Consider the following 24595-nt stretch of genomic DNA (forward strand, 5'->3'; position numbering starts at 1 on the left):
CTTCATCCTTTCTTCATGACTGGTATGACCCAATTACCACCAATCCATGAGCATATAAGAAACATGCCTTTGTTTGGCCCTTGCTGCAAGAAAAGCATGAAGGTTAGGTCATCTTTGAAATTTCCCAGAAAAGAGCTACTTGAATGGTTGTGGAGATATAAAGATTTGTGATGTCGTGTTTACCGTTTGTCAGTCTTATTGTGACGCAGATAAAAATTTATGGAACAGTTGAACTCTAGCTTGATTATTGTGTGAAGATCTGCATTGTATTGAATTTCTTCTCCGACGAAAGAAGAAATCTTCGGTGTCCATTCTGTCAACATCAAAAGAACCAAAGTAAATGTCACGTACACAAGTAATTTCTTAGTAATACACCAACCTACAAGGTATGCCAACTTCAGCGCAATAGCCCTAACAGTTTTGTCCAAAAAAGGCACCTCATAAGTTGCAGACGACGTAAACTTTATATACAATCGAACTTTAACGAACAATGAATGTGGGATTCACGGCTCTTATCTAACACCACATGACACTGTCCATATGGTCTGAAACAGCAAAGAAAGAAAGAAAAGATTAAACCAGCTACAAATAACGGCAAGCTACCTTGTATGAGTCGCAAGCTATCTTGTTCTCTAAACCGATAACCAGATCAACACCTTCCATGGCCATGCAAGTAGCAGCAGATATCAGTAAAGGAAAATCATATTAAGCACCAGATATTTAACTTTTTGTTCGATATCTTTCTTGTTACAATCATCAATAATAATACATGAAAGGCTGGCAGATCCTAGCACCAGAAAAATGAATTGTGTAAACTACGAAAAAATTGATCTTAATGTTATACTTGCGAAATGTAATAATGTTATCAGATGTTGCCTCTTTAGTGTAATTCCATGTGGCTCTTTTTTTCCAAGGAAGACAGACAGAAAATCATTGTACAACGAAGCTGAAAAATTAGGTTCCATTGAAACAGCAAAGGCTTCAGGCTTTTCGATGACATTGTCCATCATCTGAATAGACAATCGAGATGGCGAAAATGACTGCAAAAAGGAACCAAAGTAAAAAAAAAAAATTATACATGTCAACCTATGTATATCATATATGCAGATAGAAATAGTATGCCATTCATGTGCCTTATAATGTTCCCTCCTTTCTTTTTTTTTTTTAAGAAAGGGTAAAGCAAAACTTACATATGCCAACCGATATATATTATCCTCATGAATAAGGACGCGTGCGTTCTCATAATACACTGAATCCATTGTCTTCCTATGTTTCCGGGATTTTTCATACTCAAACAATTGAAGAAGCTTATCATCCATCTCATCTGTTGCAACAGCTTGAAGCTGTAACAAAAACTATAATTCAAAACAGTTGCTGGGAAAAACGAGGTGGATTATAGTGAATGACCATCAAAGAAAGCAAACCTGATTAACCAATATATATATATTAACTTGTCCAACGTAAATAACTCATATGAATGGTTTCCTATTATAGCTCGACATTCATCCTCAAACTTCGCATTGTCGGTAGATGCATCAACCATACTGTACAGCGCACTCATAAATCTGTGCAGCACAAAGATATATTTTTCACATTAGAATACGAATGCATCAGACATTCACATTGTTCAGCACTGAAATTGTTATGTAACTCACCAGGCATATAAAACTGAAGAACTGGCATCTTTTGAATTTTTCCACTTTTCAGCAGCTGCTGAATTTGTTTTCGCTGACAGTATTCTTTCATAGAGAATCTAAACAAAAATTAGAAGGTTGAAGAATACTTGTTAAAATGTAGAGAGAGAAAAAACTAAAAATCTTTAGAAATCCTAGGTACTCGATGAAGTCTGAAAAGAACGTAGAAATCATCATTTGCATAAAAAAAACCCAAGAACTGTTTCCATCTTCAGGTGAAACTTGTTGGAGTTGGAGAAAAGTAAAAAAAAAAAAAAAGGGCCCAGCCGAATTATAATTCAGTAAAGGGAGCAATTTTTCAGCAAAGGTACCGAATTCGGTGTCTAATATTTTAATTAAAATGTTTTTGGGTTAATTATTTTTTAGCTATTGTACAGTTTAGGGTATTTAAAAGATTAGTCCTTAAGTTTCAACTATAAATACCCTAGCTCATTTAGCTTTAAAATCTTCAAGTTCTCTCTCAAGTGTGTTTTGTAAACACCTGTAATTTTTTCTCTTTAGTAAAAGATTTGCAGCAGTCCGGAGACGTAAGTACAATTGGCTGAACTCCGTTATTAATTTTTCGGGTATTATTTTTCCGCTTTTATTTCGTATTCTCACTAATCTGGCTATAGGGAAATTACTTGTTACTTGTTTATTTTCCAACAACTGGTAATCAGAGCTTTTGGTTGTAAATTTTGTCAATTTTTTGCGAGGTTACTATTCATTACTGTTCACGTGAATAGTAAATTTAGGGAATAGTGAAATTTTGTCGGCGATACGAATTTGTCGACGGAGGTGTTCTAATACACGGTGGTTCGCAAGAATTGTCAGAAACGATCCAAACGAATTCAGATTCGAGTGGGAGCGATGGCTGCAGACGAAGGGAATGTGAAAATTGAAAAGTTCGATAGTGCGGACTTTGGATTTTGGAAGATGCAAATTGAAGATTTTCTATACCAGAAAAATCTATATCAACCCCTCTCAGGAAAACAACCAGAGGGCATGAAGAATGAAGACTGGGCTTTTCTCGACAGACAAGCCCTCGGAGTTATCCGACTGACGTTATCCCGCAATGTTGCTTTCAACATAGCAAAGGAAAATACCACGGCAGGTCTTATGGCGGCTCTCTCCAGTATGTATGAGAAGCCATCGGCCTCAAACAAAGTTCATTTGATGAGCCGATTATTCAATTTGCGGATGACATAAGGGGAATCGGTGGCATAACACCTAAATGAACTCAACACAATCACAACCCAGTTGAGTTCAGTGAAAATTGAATTCGATGATGAAGTTCGACCTTTAATTCTCTTATCATCTCTACCAGACAGTTAGAATGCTACAGTTACAGCAGTCAGCAGTTCGTCGGGAAACAGCAAATTAAAATTCGACGATGTTCGGGATCTGGTACTGAGCGAAGAAATTCGACGGAGAGAATCGGGTGAAGCATCAACCTCCTCAGCCTTGCACACGGAGTCCAGAGGGAAAACTTCATAAAGAAATTCAAATCATGGCAGATCGAAATCCAGAAGGGGCAAATCAAGAACAGGAAAGAAATATTTTACCTGTTATAATTGTGGCAAGAATGGTCACTTTAAAAGAGATTGTCGAGCACTGAAGACAAATACCAGCGCACAGGAATCTGCCAACGTAACAGAGGAGACAGGTGATGCCATGATTCTAAGCGTCAACAGTCCGATTGAATCATGGATCTTGGATTCAGGAGCATCTTTCCACTCCACCCCATGCCAAGAAATCATGGAGAACTATGTCAGTGGTGATTTTGGGAAGGTTCATCTAGCTGATGATGAAACCTTGAAGATCGTCGGAAAAGGAGACATCCGACTAAAGTTGCCAAACCAGACCACCTGGAAGCTGACAGGAGTGAGACATTCCTGGCCTCAAAAGAAATTTGATTTCTGTTGGACAGCTTGATGGAGAAGGATACAATACAACCTTTTCAGGCTGTGAATGGAAGATTACAAAAAGAGCACTCGTCATTGCTCGTGGTAAGAAGACTGATACTCTCTATGTAACCTCAAACTTAGAGAATATCATTGCTATAGCAGATGCTGATGGAAAATCAAACCTATGGCACCAAAGGCTTGGCCATACAAGAAAGGAATGAAGATACTTATGTCAAAAGGGAAGCTGTCGGATCTAAATAATGTAGATGTCGGACTATGCGAGGATTGAATCTTTGGCAAACAAAAGAAAGTCAGTTTTGCAAAGATTGGCAAGGCACCCAAGGCAGAAATGTTAGAATTGGTTCATACTGATGTATGGGGACCATCCCCAGTTCCATCTCTTGCAGGCTCACTATATTATGTCACCTTCATCGATGATTCAACAAGGAAGGTGTGAGTTTATTTTCTGAAGAAGAAATCAGTAGTCTTTGATATCTTTAGAAAATGGAAGGCCATGGTGGAAAATGAGACTGGTTTGAAAGTCAAGCGGTTGAGGTCTGACAATGGAGGAGAGTACAGAGATAGTAGATTCAGAGATTTCTGCGCAAACAATGGGATCAAGATGGAGACAACAGTTCCCATAACACCGCAACAGAATGGCGTAGCAGAACGTATGAACATAACTCTGAATTTCTATGGGCTGAAGCTATCAACACTGTAGCTTACCTGATCAACCGTGGGCCCTCAGTTCCTTTGGATGGCGGAATACCAGAGGAAGCTTGGAGCAAGAAAGAAATAAACCTTTCACACTTAAGAGTGTTTGGTTGTATTTCTTATGTACACATAGACTCTGCTGAAAGAAGTAAACTTGATGCTAAGTCCAACAAATGTGCCTTTGTTGGTTATGGCGGTGATGAGTTCGGTTACCGGTTTTGGGACTACGAAAATCGAAAGATCATCAGAAACAGAGACGTCATTTTCAATGAAAATATGATGTACAAAGACAGGTCAACTGCAGAATCAAGTAATACCGAGGCTGAAACAAAGGAATTTGCTGAGTTCGAGGAGATTTCTAGAAATGATGTTCAGATCAATCCTGAAGCAGTTCAAGAAGAACCACGCATACCAGAACTGAGACGCTCCTCCAGAATTCCTAAACCAACCCAACGTTATTCGTCTTCTTTGCACTACTTGTTGCTGACTGACAATGGTGAACCAGAGTGCTATGATGAAGCAATGCAGGTGGAGGATTCAGTCAAGTGGGAGTCTTCCATGAAAGATGAGATGGACTCGCTTATGTCAAATCAGACGTGGGAATTAGCTGAATTACCACCAGGCAAGAAAGAGCTCCACAACAAGTGGATTTACAGGATCAAAGAAGAGCACGATGGGAGCAAACACTACAAAGCAAGATTGGTTGTCAAAGGTTTTCAGCAAAATGAAGGTATTGACTACAATGAAATTTTCTCTCCAGTCGTAAAACTGTCTACAATCAGACTGGTATTGAAAATTGTAGCTGCAGAGAATCTACATCTTGAGCAGTTAGATGTAAAGACAGCTTTCCTTCATGGTGATTTGGAGGAAGAAATCTATATGAGGCAGCCAGAAGGCTTCACAGAGGCATGCAAGAAAAACCTGGTATACAGGTTGAAGAAGAGCTTGTATGGTTTAAAACAAGCTCCTAGACAGTGGTACAAGAAGTTCGATAGTTTCATGGGTAGCAGTGGTTTTACTAGATGCCAAGCAGATCATTGTTGCTACATCAAGAGGTTCGAAAATAGCTTCATTATTTTATTGTTGTACATTGATGACATGCTCGTTGCAGGCTCAGATATGCAAGAGATTATACACTTGAAGCAAAAATTGTCAAAGCAGTTTGCTATGAAGGATCTGGGCACTGCAAAGCATATTCTTGGGATGAGGATCAAGAGAGACACAAAGTCGGGGACTTTGATGTTATTATAGGCTGAGTACATCAACAAAGTACTCTCCAGGTTCAACATGCAAGATGCTAAACTAGTAAGTACACCTTTAGGTGTTCATTTCAGGCTCTCCAAAGAACAGTCACCAAAGACGGAGGAAGAACATGCACACATGGTGAAGGTGTCGTATGCCTCAGCAATTGGAAGTCTGATGTATGACATAGTTTGTACCAGACCAGATATTGCTCAAGCAGTGGGAGCTGTTAGCAGGTACATGAATAATCCGGGCAAGGTACACTGGGAAGCAGTCAAATGGACCCTCAGATATCTACGAGGTACCACAAACAAAGCACTTTGTTTTAAAGGTAGAGATACGATACTGACAGGCTATATAGATGCTGACTTAGCCGGAAATGTTGACACCAGAAGGAGCACTACAGGGTATGTCTATACTCTAGGAGGTACTGCAGTGAGTTGGATTTCTTAACTACAGAAGATAGTTGCTCTCTCCACAACTGAAGCAGAATATGTCGCTGTTACGGAAGCCAGCAAGGAGATGGTATGGCTCCAAAGTTTCTTGGAAGAGTTAGGCAAGAAACAAGAAAACAATGTCTTGTATTGCGACAGTTAAAGTGCTATCCATCTAGCAAAGAATCCGTCTTTTCATTCCAGGACGAAGCACATACAATTACGATATCATTTTATCCGGTCTCTTCTGGAAGATGAGATTTTGAAACTTGAAAAGATTAGTGGAGCTCAAAATCCGACAGACATGTTGACAAAGACGGTGACTACGGAAAAACTGAAGTTGTGTTCAACTTCAGTTGGCATGCTAGAGTAACAAGACCAGAAATACTGCTGCATTGATGCAGGTGTGAAGACATATTAAAATCAGTCTTCAAGTGGGAGATTGTTAGAGTTGGAGAAAAGTCAAAAAAAAAGGGAGGGGGCCCAGCCGAATTATAATTCAGCAAAGGGAGCAATTTTTCAGCAAAGGGGACACCGAATTCGGTGCCCCAATATTTTAATTAAAATATTTTTGGGTTAATTACTTTTTAGCCACTGCACAATTTAGGATATTTATAAGATTAGTCCTTAAGTTTCAACTATAAATACCCTAGCTCATTTAGCTTCAAAATCATCCCAAAATCTTCCAGTTCTCTCTCAAGTGTGTTTTGTAAACACCTGTAATTTTTTCTCTTTAGTAAAAGATCTGCAACAGTCCGGAGACGTAAGCACAATTGGCTGAACTCCGTTATCAATTTTTCGGGTATTATTTTTCCACTTTTATTTCGTATTCTCACTAATCTGGCTATAGGGAAATTACTTGTTACTCGTTTATTTCCCAACAAAACTGTAGGTACCTGCTTTGCAAGAGGTTTCACTGAAAAAGAAGCGTTCTGAAAATAACAAGTGCATACCATCTGCTCCCACAAGTGAATCAGTAGCCCTTTTGGCTTCACCTTCAGCATTACCATCAACATCATCATGATCTACCTCTTCTTCTTCATGGACTTCGGGAGAGCATTCACCGCCGGCAGACTCACTACCTGATGTATCATCACCAGCCTCCAAGGCGTTTTCGCTATCTTCATCATTAGCATCGGCGTCATTTCCTACTCCAGCATCCTCAGGATGCAACTCTTTGCCATTTCCAGACCAGTATTGTCTATTTTCAATACCATGCTTGGCCTTTGGCACATTCTTTAGACCATCATCACCATAGGCAGTAAAATAATCCTCAAAATCACCACCATTAGGTGATAATTCTCCTTCATTTTCAATTTTGGAAGGACCGGCAGATTCTTCATGATATCTACTAGCAGATATGTATAAACCCTTACATCTGATATGTATGTTTCTGATCAGCATTAGCTTCAGATTCATGACCCTCACCAGCAGCAATGCTACTCAATCTAGATGTTGCTGCACAACATTGAAATTTAAACTAATCTCAGTATTGCAACACGATTTTGGAAAGGAAGGTATAATAAAAACAACTAGATCAATTAACAGCAAAATCATGGAAAAGATTGCGATGTAAAGCTTTTCTGACATACACACCTGAAGCCCCTTCAGTGTTGTTTCTATTTTGATTATTTTATGCTTCAATTGCAAGGGTTTCAGTTCCGGTTGCAAGTATGTTAACTCCAGGCCTTTTATCAGCTATACATTTGGTCTCTTTCTCTAGCGTTGAATCACCCCTATAAACACGACCTGAGTGTTCTTCTTTGGCCAAAGTTTCCCCATTTGTCAAACCATTTCTGTAATAGTTAGCTAGTCCCGGTGATCTATTCTCATCCCCATCATTAGCACCCTTTTGTTGCTCAGAATTAACAGTAGCATCAGTTCCAGGACTTCTATTACTTCCAGCAATGCTTGATGCAGTACAGTCTACAGTAGAGTTTTGAGCTTTACCAGCATCTTCAGTACCCTCTTTGCTGTTAGACAGAGGAGGAAGACTCAACATTGACTCCAAAAAAATGGTCCAAAGCCTCATGACTTTATCTAACTGTTCTTTGGTTGAGCACATCTCTTCACATGAATACTCCATAAGTTTATACAAGTCTTCATGAACACCAACATCTAAATAATCATATTCAAGGTGTGGAGCCATGGGTTGTCTGTGACCAGCAATGCTCGCCATAAGAACATCATCCTCATTTTGGTTCTTCTCTTTCAACTCCTTGATTTCAGCTACTAAAGCTGGCAATTACAAAGAAATATCAATGAGACATGGTATGAAAATTCCACTTACATTTCGCACTCAAGTTATTTGAATCCTGCTGCTTGAAATAGAAGCTACGGTGATCAAGTGATTTGTAATGGTTTTTCAAATAAATTTCAGCCCAAACCTTGTTAAAATCAAAACGGCACTTTGTCCACTCTTCTTGCTTCTGCTTAAGACGAGTTAAAATGACAGGTAATCCAAGAGCAGGATTTTTACGTAATATTTCCATTACATCAATACCATGGTCACCATATAAACGCTCAATACACCTTAAATGTATAACTACAGTAAGTAGTCTAGAAGAGGCCAAAAGTAAAAAAGATGGGGGAAATGTTCACATTGCGGTGAGCTACACAAAATTTGATAACCTGATAATAAATACAAACCAGTAAAATGGTATTCTATGGGAACTGGAGAATCCATATTGATTTTATTTTCATTAATTATGTTCAGCAAGTTCTCAGCACGCTTGGCGGTTAAGCTCACAGATTCTAACAACATATCCAGCTCAAATCTAAGACCATTAAACAAAAGGTCTGTTATGTCTAGAATGAGTAAATATCTAGAACTTCCAAAGGCCAAAAAGAAACAGAATAATTAATCAGCACACATCAATTTTTTTCTCCGGAAAACTCTTTCTCCACTTCACATGCAGTACATAAAATTGTAGCAGAAATAATAAATAAAATAATCAAATTATGAAAGAGATGGAATATAGTCATTGCATATATTGTACTAGGACAAATAGAGGACCAGCAAATTTTACCTATCATCCTCGCATCGGAACAAACTCTCTTCATACTATTTTCTACGCATGTGCTTAAAAGAATAATCCTCACTTCCAGATGTTAATGATACCCAATGATCATTCAGCACTTGAGCACCAAGCTCTGATCTCTGACTAGCTGAAGGTATCGGATACTGAGAGACAAACCAAAATCAGTGCCAAATCATGCATAATTTGCAGGTTAACAAAATAACCAAATGTTTATACATCATCAGGTAGAAGCCTATAGCTCGGAGTACAACGTTGGCAGGAAAAACGATCAAGCTCCTGTATGGATTTTGCCATATACTTTTCCCTGTATCTCTCCTTTTCCCTAGTTCCCTCCATTTCACATTTTGGATCTCTATCTTTTTCCTTGCCACTAAGTGTTTATGCAATCAAGAGGTAAATACTGTTGCGGAAGACGGCTATCGGATAGTGCAAAATCGCAACTGATAATTTGAGAAAATAAAAATGAAGATAAAAAGAGACACAAAATTTACGTGAAAACCCCTAAATAAAATAGGGTAAAAACCACAGGCAACGATAGAAGAATTTCACTATAAGAAAATAGGAATTACAACTTCTCTCGATCTACCAAGGAAAAAACAATGATAATTCTCTCTTGATAAAAAGGAGAAAACAACTCTCAAGAAACTCTCTAAATTCTCTCTAGTATTGGAAGAAAGCTAGAATGCTTTGGGATGGTTTTGAAGCTAAACGAGGTAGGGTATTTATAGTTGAAGCCTTAAGGACTAATCTTGTAAATATCCTAAATTGCAATGACTAAATTTGCATATACCCATTACATAAATTCAAATTTTGGTGGCCAAATTTTAACCACATTTGCCGTCCAATTATGCTGCCATTTTCAATGCACCGAAAGTGCAAAGACTTTTAATAATCTCCCACTTGAAGATTTGATTTGGAACAATCATATCTTCACACCATTCTTTCTACCTTGTACCTTCATGTTGCTTATATTTCTGTCAAGCCACAAGAGGATCGACACCAAGTAAATTTATCAGCATTGATTGCCTTCGTCATGAAATCTGTTATGTTGTCTTTGGTATGGATCTTCTGCATATCTAATGTCCCTTTTTCCACCTTTTCATGAATGAAATGGTACTGAACTCATATGTGTTTTGTCCTTGAATGAAATGCTGGATTCCTTGCTAGATGCAAGGCACTTTTACTGTCACAAAATAGAGAGACATACTCTTGATTGTGTCCAAGCTCCTCCAATAGCATCTTCAACCAAATTGCTTCTTTACTGGCTTGTGTAGCTGCTACATATTCTGCTTCTGTTGTTGACGTAGCCACAACTGACTGCAATTTTGAAACCCAGCTTACAGCTCCACCAGCAACTTTGAACACATACCCTGTAGTAGATTTGCTTTTATCCAAATCCCCTGCATAGTCAGAATCTACATACCCATTGATTAGTAAATTTGATCCTCCGTAACATAATGCAACATTTGAGGTCCCTTTGATGTATCTCAGGATCCTCTTTATTGTATTCCAATTCTCTATGCCTGGATTCTTCATGTACCGACTAACCACTCCCACTGCTTGTGCAATGTCTGGTCTTGTGCATATCATAGCGAACATTAAACTTCCCACTGCTGATGCATACGGTACTCGAGACATCTCCATCATCTCTTCTTCACTGCTAGGACTCATACTGGAGGATAATTTGAAGTTAATAGGAAGAGGGGTAGAAATTGGCTTACAATCTTGCATGTTGAATCTTGACAAGATCTTCTTCAAGTAATTCTTTTGTGAAAGCCAAATCTTCCTATTACTTCTGTCTCGGTGAATTTGCATCCCTAGAATCTTGTTTGTTGATCCCAAGTCCTTCATTTCAAATCCCCTAGCCAGTTGTGCCTTCAATTCTTCAATATGATCTTTGTTGGGTCATGCAACCAACATGTCATCCACATACAACAGCAAAATAACAAAATCGTTATCACCAGACCTCTTGAAATAAGCACAAGGGTCTGCATTAAGTCTGTTGTATCCAAGGCACATAATGAAAGAATCAAATCTCTTATACCAACACCTCGGCGCCTGCTTTAGACCGTACAGATATTTGTTCAACCTGCAAACCAAGTTCTTCTTTTCTTTTTCTTCAAAACCTTCAGGCTGTAGCATATAAATTTCTTCTTCAAGATTTTCATGAAGAAAAGCTGTTTTAATATCTAGCTGCTCTAGATGTAAGTCTAATGTAGCACACATTGCCAAAACTACTCGAACTGTTGTTAGTCGAACCACATGAGAAAATATTTCATTGAAATCAATACCTTCTTTTTGAGCATATCCTTTGACCACCAGTCTTGCACAATACCTCTCAACTTGATCGTCACCATTTCGCTTGATTTTGAAGACCCATTTGTTACCAATTGGTTTCCTTCCTTGTGGTAGTGGCACAAGGTCCCATGTATTATTTTTATGAAGGGCTTCGATTTCTTCTTGCATCGCTATCATCCACAGTGAAGCATCTGAGTTGTTTATTGCCTCCTGGTATGTTGATGGCTCACTGTCCTCTGTTAAAAGGTAGTATGCAATATTATCTTCTATAGCATAATCTGAGTGCCAATTGGGATGTCTTCTCACACGATCTGATTGACGAGTTGTTGAAGCTTCAGAACTCTCTGGTTCTTGTTCATCGTGTGTTGGTTCTGCTTCAGAAGAATCTCCTTGTTCAAACTCTTTTTCCACATGTATCTGAGTAGTCTCTGACTTTTCAGCGCTATCATCGTCTTTTTTTTTGTAGTTTATCTTCTACAAAGATAACATCTCTACTGATAATCACTTTGTGGGCAGTGGGATCCCACAAGCAATACCCCTTTACTCCATCAGCATACCCCAAGAATTTGCATTTCCTGGATTTTGGATCCAACTTTGAAATTTCTTGGGAGTTGTACATCACATACAATATACTTCCAAATACATGGAGATTTGAATAATCAGCTGGTTTTCCAGTCCACATCTCCATTGGTGTCTTCAGATCTATTGCAGTTGATGGAGCTTGATTCACCAAATAACAGGCGGTATTGACTGCTTCTGCCCAGAATGATTTTTCTAGGCCTGCATCCCTCAACATTGCTCTTGTTCTTTCTAATAAGGTTTTGTTCATCCGCTCTACCACTCCATTTTGTTGAGGAGTGTTCGCCACTGTGAACTGTCTTTTGATGCCTTCTTTCATGCAAAAGTCATCAAATTCTTCGCTTGTGTATTCTCCTCCATTATCTGTTCTGAAACACTTGATCTTATTTCCAGAATCAAGTTCCACCCGCGCTTTGAAGTTTTTGAAAGTTGAAAACACGTTTGACTTCTTCTTAATAGAGTGCACCCAACATCTCCTGGAGTAGTCATCAATAAATGAGACAAAATATTTTGCTCCACCTAGGGATGTTACTGGTGCTTGCCATACGTCAGAGTGAACCAATTCTAGAACACATTTGCCTCTAGAATTTGATGTGTTGAATTTCAACCGGTGCTGCTTACTTGTTATGCAATGCTCACACAATGTAAGTGATACCTTTGTTAAGCCTGGAAGTAGCTTTTGCTCCACAAGGACTTTCATTCCTTGTTCTGACATGTGTCCAAGTTTCTTATGTCATAGCATTGCAGAATCTGAACTACATGAGGCAACAGAGGCTTCTGCTTCTAGCAATGTCTCTCCCTTCAGCATGTACAAGTTTGCAGTTATCTTTTCGCCTTTCAGCACCACAAGCGCTCCATGGAACACCTTCATAATTCTTTTTCGTGTTTCAATCTTGCTTGCATTATTATCAAATAATCCGTAGGATAATAAATTTTTCTTCAGGCCTTTCACGTGCCACACATCTCGAACAACTTTAATTGTTCCATCATACATCTTTAATTTGATGGTTCCTATGCCAATGATCTCTAAGGCATGATCATTGCAACTATACACAGATCCTCCTGAGACAGGTTCATACTGATGAAACCATTCTCTTCTTGAGGTCATGTGATATGTTGCTCCTGAATCAATGAGTCATATATCTGCAAATCTTTTTCTGCCTTCCACGATGGTTGACGTTTCACAGCATAGAACATCTCCATCATCTGAAGTGTTTGCGGTATTGCCGTGTGGATTGGAGTTTTTATTTAGACTCCAACAATCCTTTTTCAAGTGACCATTCTTTCCACAGTTGTAGCACTTTAAATTCTTCTTGCTTCTCGACTTCGATCTACCATGTTTGTGATTGCTGCTTTGGCCACATTCTGTTGATCTCCCTCTCATCGTTGTCAACGCTTCTGCTTGTTGCAGATTTACTTGTCTGTCTTCTTTGTTCTTGCGCCGATTTTCTTCTTGTAGAACAGCAGCTGCAACGTCATCGAAGACTAGACTGGTGACATTATTGTTTGTCAAGTTGATGATGAGTTGATCATACAAATCTGGTAGACTTTGAAGTAGAAGTTCAGCACGTTCCTGTTCTCCTATTGTACATCTTAAGGATGTAAGCTGAGAAAATAACGTGTTCAGTGTGTTTAAGTGCTCCGTCACTGAAGTAGATTCTGACATCCGGAGAGTATACAATTTCCTCTTAAGGAAAATTTTATTGTGCAACGATGTGACCTCGTACAATTTGGTGAGATGATCCCATATCTCCTTAGCTGTCTTTTTCTCCTCGGTGCTTGACAATACTTCATCTGCTAATGCTAGATGAAAGTTTGTCATAGCATTCCCGTCCATCTCGTTCCATTTGTTGTCATCTATGAAATCCACCGACCTTTCACTGATAGCTGCTAAACAACCGTCTTTCCTCAGGATGGCCTTCATCTTCAATTTCCACAATGAGAAATTTCTCCCATTGAATTTTTTCAATATCAAATTTCGTTGTCATAGCTTCTATTACGGATAGCTCCCATTATTTCACTATCGTGAATAGTTCTCCGGAACCTTCAAAGAATGGGTAATACCTTCTTACTTTCTTATGTTGGAGGATCCACCTTTTGGTGGCAACCACAAAGACAATAAGCAGATATTACACACTCTAATCTAGCTCAGATACCAATTGTTGCGGAAGATGGCTATCGGATAGAGCAAAATCGCAACTAATAACTTGAGAAAATAAAAATGAAGATAAAAAGAGATACAAAATTTACGTGGAAAATCCCTAAATAAAATAGGGTAAAAACCACGGGTAACGGTAGAAGAATTTCACTATGAGAAAATAGGAATTACAACTTCTCTCGATCTACCAAGGAAAAAACAATGATAATTCTCTCTTGATAAAAAGAAGAGAACAACTCTCAAGAAACTCTCTAAATTCTCTCTAGTATTGGAAGAAAGCTAGAATGCTTTGGGATGGTTTTGAAGCTAAATGAGGTAGGGTATTTATAGTTGAAGCCTTAAGGACTAATATTGTAAATATCCTAAATTGCAATGACTAAATTTGTCATTTATCCATTACATAAATTCAAATTTTGGTGGCCAAATTTTGACCACATTTGCCGTCCAATTATGCTGCCATTTTCAATGCACCGAAAGTGCAAAGACTTACAAATACCATTGCAGTTTACAGAATATTTATATAAAAGAATATAATTTCCAATTTGGTCATATAAGAGTGAATTGTGTACATATCAGGAAATAACAAACAAACAAACAGCCAAGAAAAATAAGAAAATGTATGACAAAATGACAGAAAAGGAGGTCATTAGTTACATACTTTTACTAGTAACACCAGCAAGAAGCCCCTCTGCAGGAGACACTCAAATTAGAAACAGCCATAAGGGTAAATAATCAATAAAACAAACTTAAAAAATATTCCAGAAGTTCCCACTTACCGGTATTCTCACAACGCTCCAAGAACTGATTGAACTCATTCATAAGATCTGGATGCTTGCTAAGTAAATCGGTCACCTGTAATAGGCAGAAGTAATGTATCTAATTAAACTACCAGAAAGGTAGAAGGTTAAACATGTGCTTCTTGATAATACAACAAAGTAGACTGAACAATTTGAAAAGTCAGATAACTGCTCGAGATGGTGTCATAAAACATACCTAATTTTGCAAATCACTTCTTTTGATTATTCCATTGCTGTCAATGTTAAGGCACTTTAAGAATGCCTGGTAGTCATCTGAGCTGCATAGCCTCTCCTTAACTTTCTCACAGAACACGAATCCTTGGTTGCACATGCCTGAGATTTGAATAGAAAAACAGAAGTCTTAAAAGGTTGATATTTGAAAAAAATAAAATGTACATTGCCTTCAATCTCATTATACAAGGAAGCTTGTCTGAAAGCTTCAAAAGACAAGCTGAAAGGCTCGTTAACAATAATTTAGGATAACAAATTCTAAGGATTACCAAAAGTTTATCATAAAATAAACACTATGAGAAAACTGTATATCTGTGATACGCTATGGGTGGGGGGAGTGATACCTTGCATATTATGAACTAATAAACGCAATTAAAGGTTGAGCGACTCACTTTTAAATGCATCTCAGTCATCATAAGAAGCAAATCCTTCAATCTTCCTCCCATATCTCTTCTTATCAGGAAAACGTTGCAAATTAAATCCCTATTGTTGTCATGCTTGGGATCATCTAGATCACGAATTCTCCTATCCCTATTTTCCTTTTCAACATGCTTTCTCTGCTCCTTTTGCATTCTCATCATAGATTTGTCATCGTCCAGCTCAGGATGACCAACACAAACAGCATGGGAGGTAAGAATCCTATCCCTTCGACGCTGCTAAAAAAGTTTGATCATTATTTCATATAATAATCAGATTTAAGAATAGAAATTTACAAGAAAACACATGTTAACAGACAAGAGAGAACAGTTACCTTATCCATCAGTATCTGCCGCAAGGTAACTGTAGCAGAGCTTCTCTCATTATAACGCTGAGTAGAATTTTGACCATATGAAACTTGTTGTGTCAAAGGTGCTGCTGAAGATTTTGGTAAAAATCTTGTGAACTCCTCAAGCAGATCTGGATGGTCTTCAAAAAGAGAAGCAACCTGAAATTATTGAAACAAGTAAGTGATGTTTCCCAGAGGAGAAAACAACATTGAGAGATCAAGATTCAGTAAGTACCAAAGAGCCAATGAACATGCATAACAACCAAAACAAGATATATTACCTCACTGTAGACCTCATTTATGTCCTTGTGCTCCTTCCGGTACATATTCAAGATATCAAGGAATGATTTATAAACATGCTCATCATTTTGAAAACTTTTCTGCAGTAAAATGGGTAAATTAGATAACAAAACAAGGACATTGGTAAAGCAAAAGATCACACAACTATTTCACCTTTATTTTATTTACAAAACTGATTGCTTCTTCAAAATTCAACAGTCTTTTTATTTATAAAAGCACGCAATTCTATAAATACAATTATTCAAACTCGTGAACTTTTATTATTGTGATCGCTCAAATATATATAAATATGTAATTATAATTTATACAACAAAATATGACATGATGAATTAAGGTATAATCACGCTTTACTAGTCAAACGTGTCTAGGGAATTAAGAGGATATAATTAAATTAATGTTAATCTTCACGTCTGATTAGCGAAGTATGTTTACATCTTGTCGCAACCGTCTTTCGGTTGGGCCCCGGAATTGGGCTTCGACTTAGGAAAATGGATTGGAGTCGCCACCGATCATTTATTTAAAAATAAATGGGTTGATCGGATACCCTATTTCTTACCTGATCTGCGTCTTACCAGAAATATGTCGGGCTCGGGAGTCGGTTACGGTCAAGGAAGGATTAGCACCCTTGAACCGCCCTTTCGGTACTACGTAATTTCCAGTTGTCTTTTATTTCCTTTTCGAATCCTTTACAATAGCTTTGCCTTTGTATCTTCCCGTGCTTTCCTCTATGTTTTGTGTGTAAATCGTGTGTTACAATGGTGAGTTACAATGGCTATTTATAGTGCTTGTGGATCCTATCTTTAGGAATTTAAATATTAGTAGAACTCTATCCTATTTTTAGGAGTTTGAATCCTAGCAAAATGTTATCCTATTTTTAGGAGTTTGAATCCTAAAATTCTATCCTATTTTTAGGAGTTTGAATCCTAGTAGGACGAAAAGGTGTGTTGACAGCTGCCCCTCTTTGCCCATAGTCGTATAACGGGGATAGGGCAAAGATTAAAAGACACACTTTTCGTTCGGTGGAGTTGAAAATTGACTCTGATGTTTCAATAACTCCCTGTCGAATTGAGTTACGGATGACTCCTCCATCGTGAAGTCGAGTTCATCTTGAAATGATATGAAATTAAAGCCGTAGTTCGGAATTTGAATCAACACGTGGCTTCCCGTTACCCTTCGGTCTTCTTCTCGGTTTAAAGACCTTGGATCGGAATCGAACTCAGAAATCTTCATTGACAGATAGCTTTGACTTAAGCTATGCTGTTTGAAAATGGTTGCTTGTCACTAAGGCATGGCTAACCCAGGTCCTCTTCTCGACTTGAAAACCTCGACTGCAACCGGAAAGTAGTGTGATTGATGTGTCATCGAGCTGAATGGAGTCGAACTCGACAATTTTGATGGCAGATAATCTTTCTTTGAGTTGGATATCCTTCGTCGTGAAGTTGAAATCCAAGTAAGTAGCATTGTTCCAAGTCCAATATCCTCCGTCGTGAAGTTGAAATTGGCTCTGGAACCGGGAAATTGTTTGTTGACAACCAGCCGTCCCTTCGTTGTGAAGTTGAACTTGTGTTGCCTCGAGTCCAATATACTTCGTTGTGAAGTTGAAATTGAATTTGAATGAAATTTTGTTGACAAGCAGCGGTCCCTTCGTCGTGAAGTTGAACTTGCGTTGTCTGGAGTCCAATATCTTTCGTTGTGAAGTTGAAATTGGCTCTGGGATTGGGAAGTTGTTGTTGACAAACAGCGGTCCCTTCGTCGTGAAGTTGAACTTGCGTTGTCTGGAGTCCAATATCCTTCGCTGTGAAGTTGAAATTGGCTCTGAAATTGGGAAAATTGTTTATTGACAACCAGTGGTCCCTTCGTCGTGAAGTTGAACTTGCGTTGTCTGGAGTGCCACGATATCCTCCGTCGTGGAGTTGAAATCGCGGATGGCCCCTTCGTTGTGAAGTTGAGCCTTGACTTGAATATCCTTCGTCGTGAAGTTGAAATCCAAGTATTGTATGTTGCGGGTGGACATAATTTCCTTCGCCGTGAAGTTGAAACCGTGGAGACCCCTTTATTGTGAAGTTTAGCTTCGAGCTAGATATCCTTCGTCGTGAAGTTGAAATCCACTCTCGAGCAAATTGTGTCGCTTTGAGTGCAATATCCTTCGCCGCGAAGTTGAAATTGACTCTAGCTAAAACCTGAAAAGTTATCCATATATGTGATGCTATGGATGCAATGCTCTTAGGTGTGCCTAAAATGCATATGCAACATATGTTATCTTGGGGCTCTGGAGAGAAATCTCGATCTCCAGTTGCCTGTCTGGAATCTTGATTCTTGAATCTTCAAATTTTGATCCCTGATCTTGAATTCTTCAAATGTTCAAATCTGATGTGCACATTCTATTTTTGATTTGAGAAATGCTTCTCGACCATCTCAAGTATGTGCTTGAGCTGAGTGTAACAGTTCAGATGATGCTTCAAAAGAAGTTGTCTTGAAAGAGATAGAATTCGTTTCAAGGGAAACGATCTCAAAGATATCTGTTGTTTCATGAGAAACAGTTTCAAGGGAAACAAAATTATGTTTTAAGGGAAATAAATTTGAAGATTTTGTGTTTCAAGTGTAACTGTCTCAAGGGAGACAAAATTATTTTTAGGGGAAATAAATTCAAAGGTTTTGTTTCAAGGGAAACTGTCTCAAGATAGACGAAAATTGTTTCAAGAGAAACTGTCTCAAGAGAGACAAAACTTAGTTCCAAAAGAAACTGTCTCAAGGGAGACGAAATTTGTTTCAAAGAAAACATATTCAAATATTTTGTTTCAAGGGAAACTGTCTCAAGAGAGACAAAATTTATTTCAAGGGAAACTGTCTCAAGATAGACGAAATTTGTTTCAAGAGAAACTGTCTCAAGAGAGACAAAATTTGTTTCAAGGGAAACTGTCTCAAGAGAGAAAAAACTCTTCTAGTGAAAACGGTCTCAAGTGAGACAAATCTTGTTTTAAGAAAAACAATCATGAGTGAAATAAATCTTCTTTCGAGTAAAACAGTCCCAAGTGAGACAAAGTCTGTTTTAAAAAAGCAATCTCAAGTGAGATAATCATCTGCATTAAATGAAACTGTCTCAAGCGAGACAAAATTTATATTGTAAATGTCGATCTTTCTGTCTGTCGAGTTGGTTGAAGTGTAGTTTCTTGCTGCTGAGCTAAACAACTGACATCAATCTGTAAAGGTGCTTTTGAATCGAGTATTCTTCGTCTTGAAGTCGAACTTGACTCTAAAGCTGTAAAAATTATGTATGTGGAAAGAAAATGATAGATATGACGCTTAAAATGTATGCATAAGATGCATGTAACATGAATTTGTTATATTTTATCTCCTGAAAAAGGTTCGATAATTCGCATTAGGATGTTGAATCCCCAAAGATGCCTCAATATCCAAAAATGCCCCAATATTTGATGTTGAATCTTCAAAGATACCCCAAATGTTCCTCATTTCTTGCTTCATCATTGATTCTAAGCATGAGCTTTGTGTTTGAGAGTCACATGTCATTTACCAAGATCCACTCTATAGATACTGTCTTGTTTGAAAAAAAATGTTTTTCTTTCTCTTTTATTTTCAAAGTCATGAAAATATCAATTAAAAGAGTTTCAAAAAATGTTTAATCTCAAGTTTTAAAAATATTGCCTCTATCACGGTTTTACAATAGAGACGAATCATAAAACTAGAGTTCATCGGATATCAAAGAATTAATTATAATGTTAATCCTTCAATAAATTATAGTTATTTGACAAGTGTCAAGATCAAAGCTATCTTTGAGAGATGGTCAACTAAGGAAAGGATAAAAAGTCTCAGGTCATTGTGTTTGGTCAAAGGTTTGGCATTTGATGCTCAAAGGATTGATGGGGTAGCTTGCATGCTCAAAGGATTGATGGGGTAGCTTGCATGCTTCTCTACTGGAAGTGTTCTCTGACTCCCAACCTTCGTTGTCACACTCGGATTGTGCGATGCCTTATCAAGGAATTTGTGTGATCACCTCAGTTGCACAATTTTTATATTCGAGCCGCCTTTTCAGGTTTTCAACTCGAATCCTCCTTTGGTTTCAAGATGTTATTCAGGATTTATGTCTTGAACCCCCCTTTGTTATTTTTCTCTACCATACATTAATTACATTGTTTTTTTTTTGCAAACAAAGATTAATCCTGATGGGCGGGATGAAATCTGAAGATAGTCTCTTCTGTTTAGAAATCCATGTATGATTAGAAGGGACTTTTAAGGCACGTAATGTAGGCCAGGGTTCGTGGTTATAAAAGAAAAGGATAAATAGGCCCAAATAAGTGTTTCAGGGTATTGAACCAAGGATCAATTCATTCTGATGTCATCGATCTTGTCTTGCTCAAAATGTCTCTTTCTCTTGATGCTCTATGATCTTTGAGTGAAGGGATTCAGTGATTCGGGAATGATTGTGCTTGATCAATCTCATTGAAGCTTGATGCACCATTTGTCTTTAGGGAATTTTTGTATGTGTTTTTTGTTCCCTTTTTTATTTTGTTCTTTCTGTTCGTTTTTTGCTCTTTTTTTTGCTTTTTTTTTCTTTTTGCCCTTTTTATTCTGATTAAATATTTGCACTTGGCATCTGGTTCACCTTTTGGTAACTCCTTTGGATTGATGTCTTCACTCATGTGAGCAGATTTCTTCCACATTGCCCCCAGTGTGGAGGGTGATCCTTGGTTAGGGTTGAATCAGAAGAAAAATACTATAGGCTCAAAAGGGGACACAAGGGATATATATTTTCTCCTGTTGTGAAGGGATAAAGAAAGAAAGCCGTTCATCATTTCATACATGGAAGTCCTCACAGAAAAGGTATCCCCAGGGGGATAGATTTTCAGGATTAATTCTATTCACATGAAAACAGTGTAATTAACGCGTGATAGAATTATTTCGGATGAATTCTTCTTTTTTCCCAGATGTCTCAATGTTCAAGCTCCCCGCAAGATGCCCCAAGTTGTGTCTTTAGAATAAAGCTCATGTTCAGATGAACAACTCAATGCCTTGGGTTAAAATGTCAATTTTGAGTCTAATGGTGTGACTTTATTTGACTCAAAGAAAGGTATGGGTGTATCAAAAAGATAAAGACAATGTTCAAGAATTTCAAAGGGAAGTTATGTCAAAATTTGGTTTTTTGGTAATGGTCATGAGTTATTTTGGGTAAAAAAAATCGAGGTATTTTATTTTGGGGTTTGAGATAGGGTAAGAAAGGTCTAATCTTGCCATATGTCAAAAATCTATAATTCTTGAAGAGTTAAAAGAATCCTTAATTCATTTAATATTCGAAGAACTAAAGATTAAAATTTGCTCAATTGCTCCACCTTAGAAAGTAGCATAACTTCAATCGTTTAACATGAAAGATCAGAGGCGTGTTCAAACAAAACAATCTTCTAAGTGCAAATGGTATATGCCATGCCCCCTTCTTCGGCTGTCCATGCCCCTGAATCCATCAGAGTTTGGATCTTGCGCTTCAGTGCCTTATAATTTTCAGAGGAATGTTTGGGGATCCTTATGTGGCAACAACTTCAACATTGTAGCCCTTAGGAGATGGGTACTTTTTTCTCAGATCATCCTGGCAGGCTTAGTCCTACAATCAGCTGATCCAGCTCCCCCTGTACTGATTTCAGTTTTTCTTTAATTGTTAAAATCTTGCTTTCATGTGGTGTAATATGGTTAAGACCACTTCATCGAATCCTCTGTGACTTAATTTCATGTTTATGAAAATGCTTAAAAATGTAGATGAAGATGCAAAAATGCAAGAATGCATGAAATGTTCGAGGCATTGATCCAAGAAATGTGCCTGTTATTATGAATAATCCTTATTGGGGACAAAAATGTTTTATCTTTTAAGAGACAAAAATATCCTGACAGCTTCTGACATGTTGACTAATCTTCTGCTTTCGTCTTTCACCGGTTGAATAACCTGTCGAACCGCTCCAACCTCTCTGGATGAACCGTGAAAATGTTGAGTTATTTTTCGTACTGGTCCAAGAAGTCTCGAATGATCGCATCTCGAGCATTTACTTTTGTTGAGCCTGTTCCCAACGAATTTGTCATTGGAGCCCTTAATTGATAGGAACTATGTGAAGTTCATTAATATGTTTCTTGAATTCGCCAGCAATGGTCTCCAATTTCAGCTATCATTTTGCCATTGTCGTGTTCAAAGGGACTTCCAAGATACATAACCTTCATCCTGCCCCTGCAACCTCTGCCAGTCAGTTCTTCAAAGATAAGCTTTCATTGTGCTTGATGTAGACTCGGTTCATTCTGAGTCCTTTATAATGCAACAGAGTGATATACTCTTCAATTGTGGGCACCACGTCTTCTGGATTGAATGTGACACATAGTCGCCTTGTAGACTATCCTCTGTATTTTCATCTCTTGTATTACAACACCTTTGTTCATGGATTCAGATTATTCGAGTTTTAACAAACACGTTTTAGTGGATCAATACCTCTTTTAAATGATGCAAGTGATGAAAATAAAAGAAAAGAAAAGAAAGATGAAAAGAGTTAGTGAGGTGAAAAATAATAAAAAACGATCATGAAAATGAAAAATCCTACCCCACATGATATCTACCCCACATGCTTATTATTCCTACCCGGACATGATCTCTATCCCGCATGCTAATCTCAAACAAATCCTAATCGCATATTTGTCTAGTTCGTATGCTTTGAACATAAAGTAAGGCAGGAAATAAAATTAAAGCAGCCTAAGGTTTGGAATGAGGTTTTGGGGTGGGCTCTAATTCTCCATCATCTCCCGGTTTAGGTTCTAAAAAAAACGGTACCCGAGTTCTCCTTGCCGGTGCCCCCTTGGGCTTGCCAGACCCTTAGTCCTAAACCCATCACAGGCTTGTATGGACTAAGTTAAACTCGAGAGGACACATTCCCTTATGCCCGCACGGTGAATAAATTCACACGAAGACATAAGGTATATGAATCCTGAAGGCTACTTGCTAGGCCCGCACGGTGAATAAATTCACACGAAGGCGTCGCTTTCACCCCCACTTAAAATAGGGTTTGGAGCTCGGGTATAGAGCCTTAGATGAAAAAAAACTTTGAAGGCTGAAATCATGAGAAAACGATTAGTCCAACTATTTACTCGAAAATAATCAAAAGTAAGTAAAAAGGATCGAAATATTACCTTAAAATCTAAACTTACCCTTTTCGTTAAAAAGACAATTAGAAATTACCTTAGCCTGACTCACTTACCTCCCCAGCGGAGTCGCCAAGCTGTCGCAACCGTCTTTCGGTTGGGCCCCGGAATTGGGCTTCGACTTAGGAAAATGGATTGGAGTCGCCACCGATCATTTATTTAAAAATAAATGGGTTGATCGGATACCCTATTTCTTACCTGATCTGCGTCTTACCAGAAATATGTCGGGCTCGGGAGTCGGTTACGGTCAAGGAAGGATTAGCACCCTTGAACCGCCCTTTCGGTACTACGTAATTTCCAGTTGTCTTTTATTTCCTTTTCGAATCCTTTACAATAGCTTTGCCTTTGTATCTTCCCGTGCTTTCCTCTATGTTTTGTGTGTAAATCGTGTGTTACAATGGTGAGTTACAATGGCTATTTATAGTGCTTGTGGATCCTATCTTTAGGAATTTAAATATTAGTAGAACTCTATCCTATTTTTAGGAGTTTGAATCCTAGCAAAATGTTATCCTATTTTTAGGAGTTTGAATCCTAAAATTCTATCCTATTTTTAGGAGTTTGAATCCTAGTAGGACGAAAAGGTGTGTTGACACATCTTAATCATCACCTAATTACATCTATTCTCACTTTTCCATAAGAATTAAAGAACGTAAATGAGACCTTCGATTATTCTAAATTATACGGAATCCATAAATTATAATAATTGATCAAATATATAATATTTATAGAATTATACCAAATTTAATTATCAAATGATTTTCTAAAAATATTTATAATTTAAGTGAAAAATATATATTTTTTTAAAAACTAATATTTGAGTTTTTAGTTATAGAATCCATCGTTGCTTGTGTTTTATAGATAACTATTTCATGAACTCTTTCATCTGTTTTTGCTAATCAAAACCATTCCGGTGACAACAAACAATCTGATAATATCCCAAAAGTTAAAATTATTAATATTGATACCCCATTATTATGTCTTCACTTTGCATGGGAATTGTTATAGTGCCCCCATATTTCAAAATAGGTCAATAAGAAACATATTGCAGTTAAGTAAAAAGTTAATGAATCGGACTTGGTTAAGTTTTATTTAAAGTTCGGGGTATCATAATCCATTGTACGGATTTAGGGGTAAAAATTTTTGTATTCGAATAGTTGCGTATGTTTATACGAAGATATTATGCAGTTGCAACTAATTTTGTAGTTCCTCAGTCGACGAACAAATTGTTCACGTTCAAAATTTAAGATTTAGGGTTTAAAGTTTAATACCAACA

At 37.7% G+C, this 24595-nt stretch overlaps 1 pseudogene; it reads right to left on the bottom strand.

Annotated features, from left to right (window-relative positions):
- Positions 1 to 195: 195 nt before the first annotated feature.
- Positions 196 to 16344, bottom strand: LOC120140979 (annotated as a pseudogene).
- Positions 16345 to 24595: the final 8251 nt, after the last annotated feature.

This window comes from Hibiscus syriacus, unplaced genomic scaffold (genome assembly GCF_006381635.1).
Source record: "Hibiscus syriacus cultivar Baekdansim isolate YM2019G1 unplaced genomic scaffold, ASM638163v2 tig00110788_pilon, whole genome shotgun sequence".
Taxonomy (NCBI): domain Eukaryota; kingdom Viridiplantae; phylum Streptophyta; class Magnoliopsida; order Malvales; family Malvaceae; genus Hibiscus; species Hibiscus syriacus.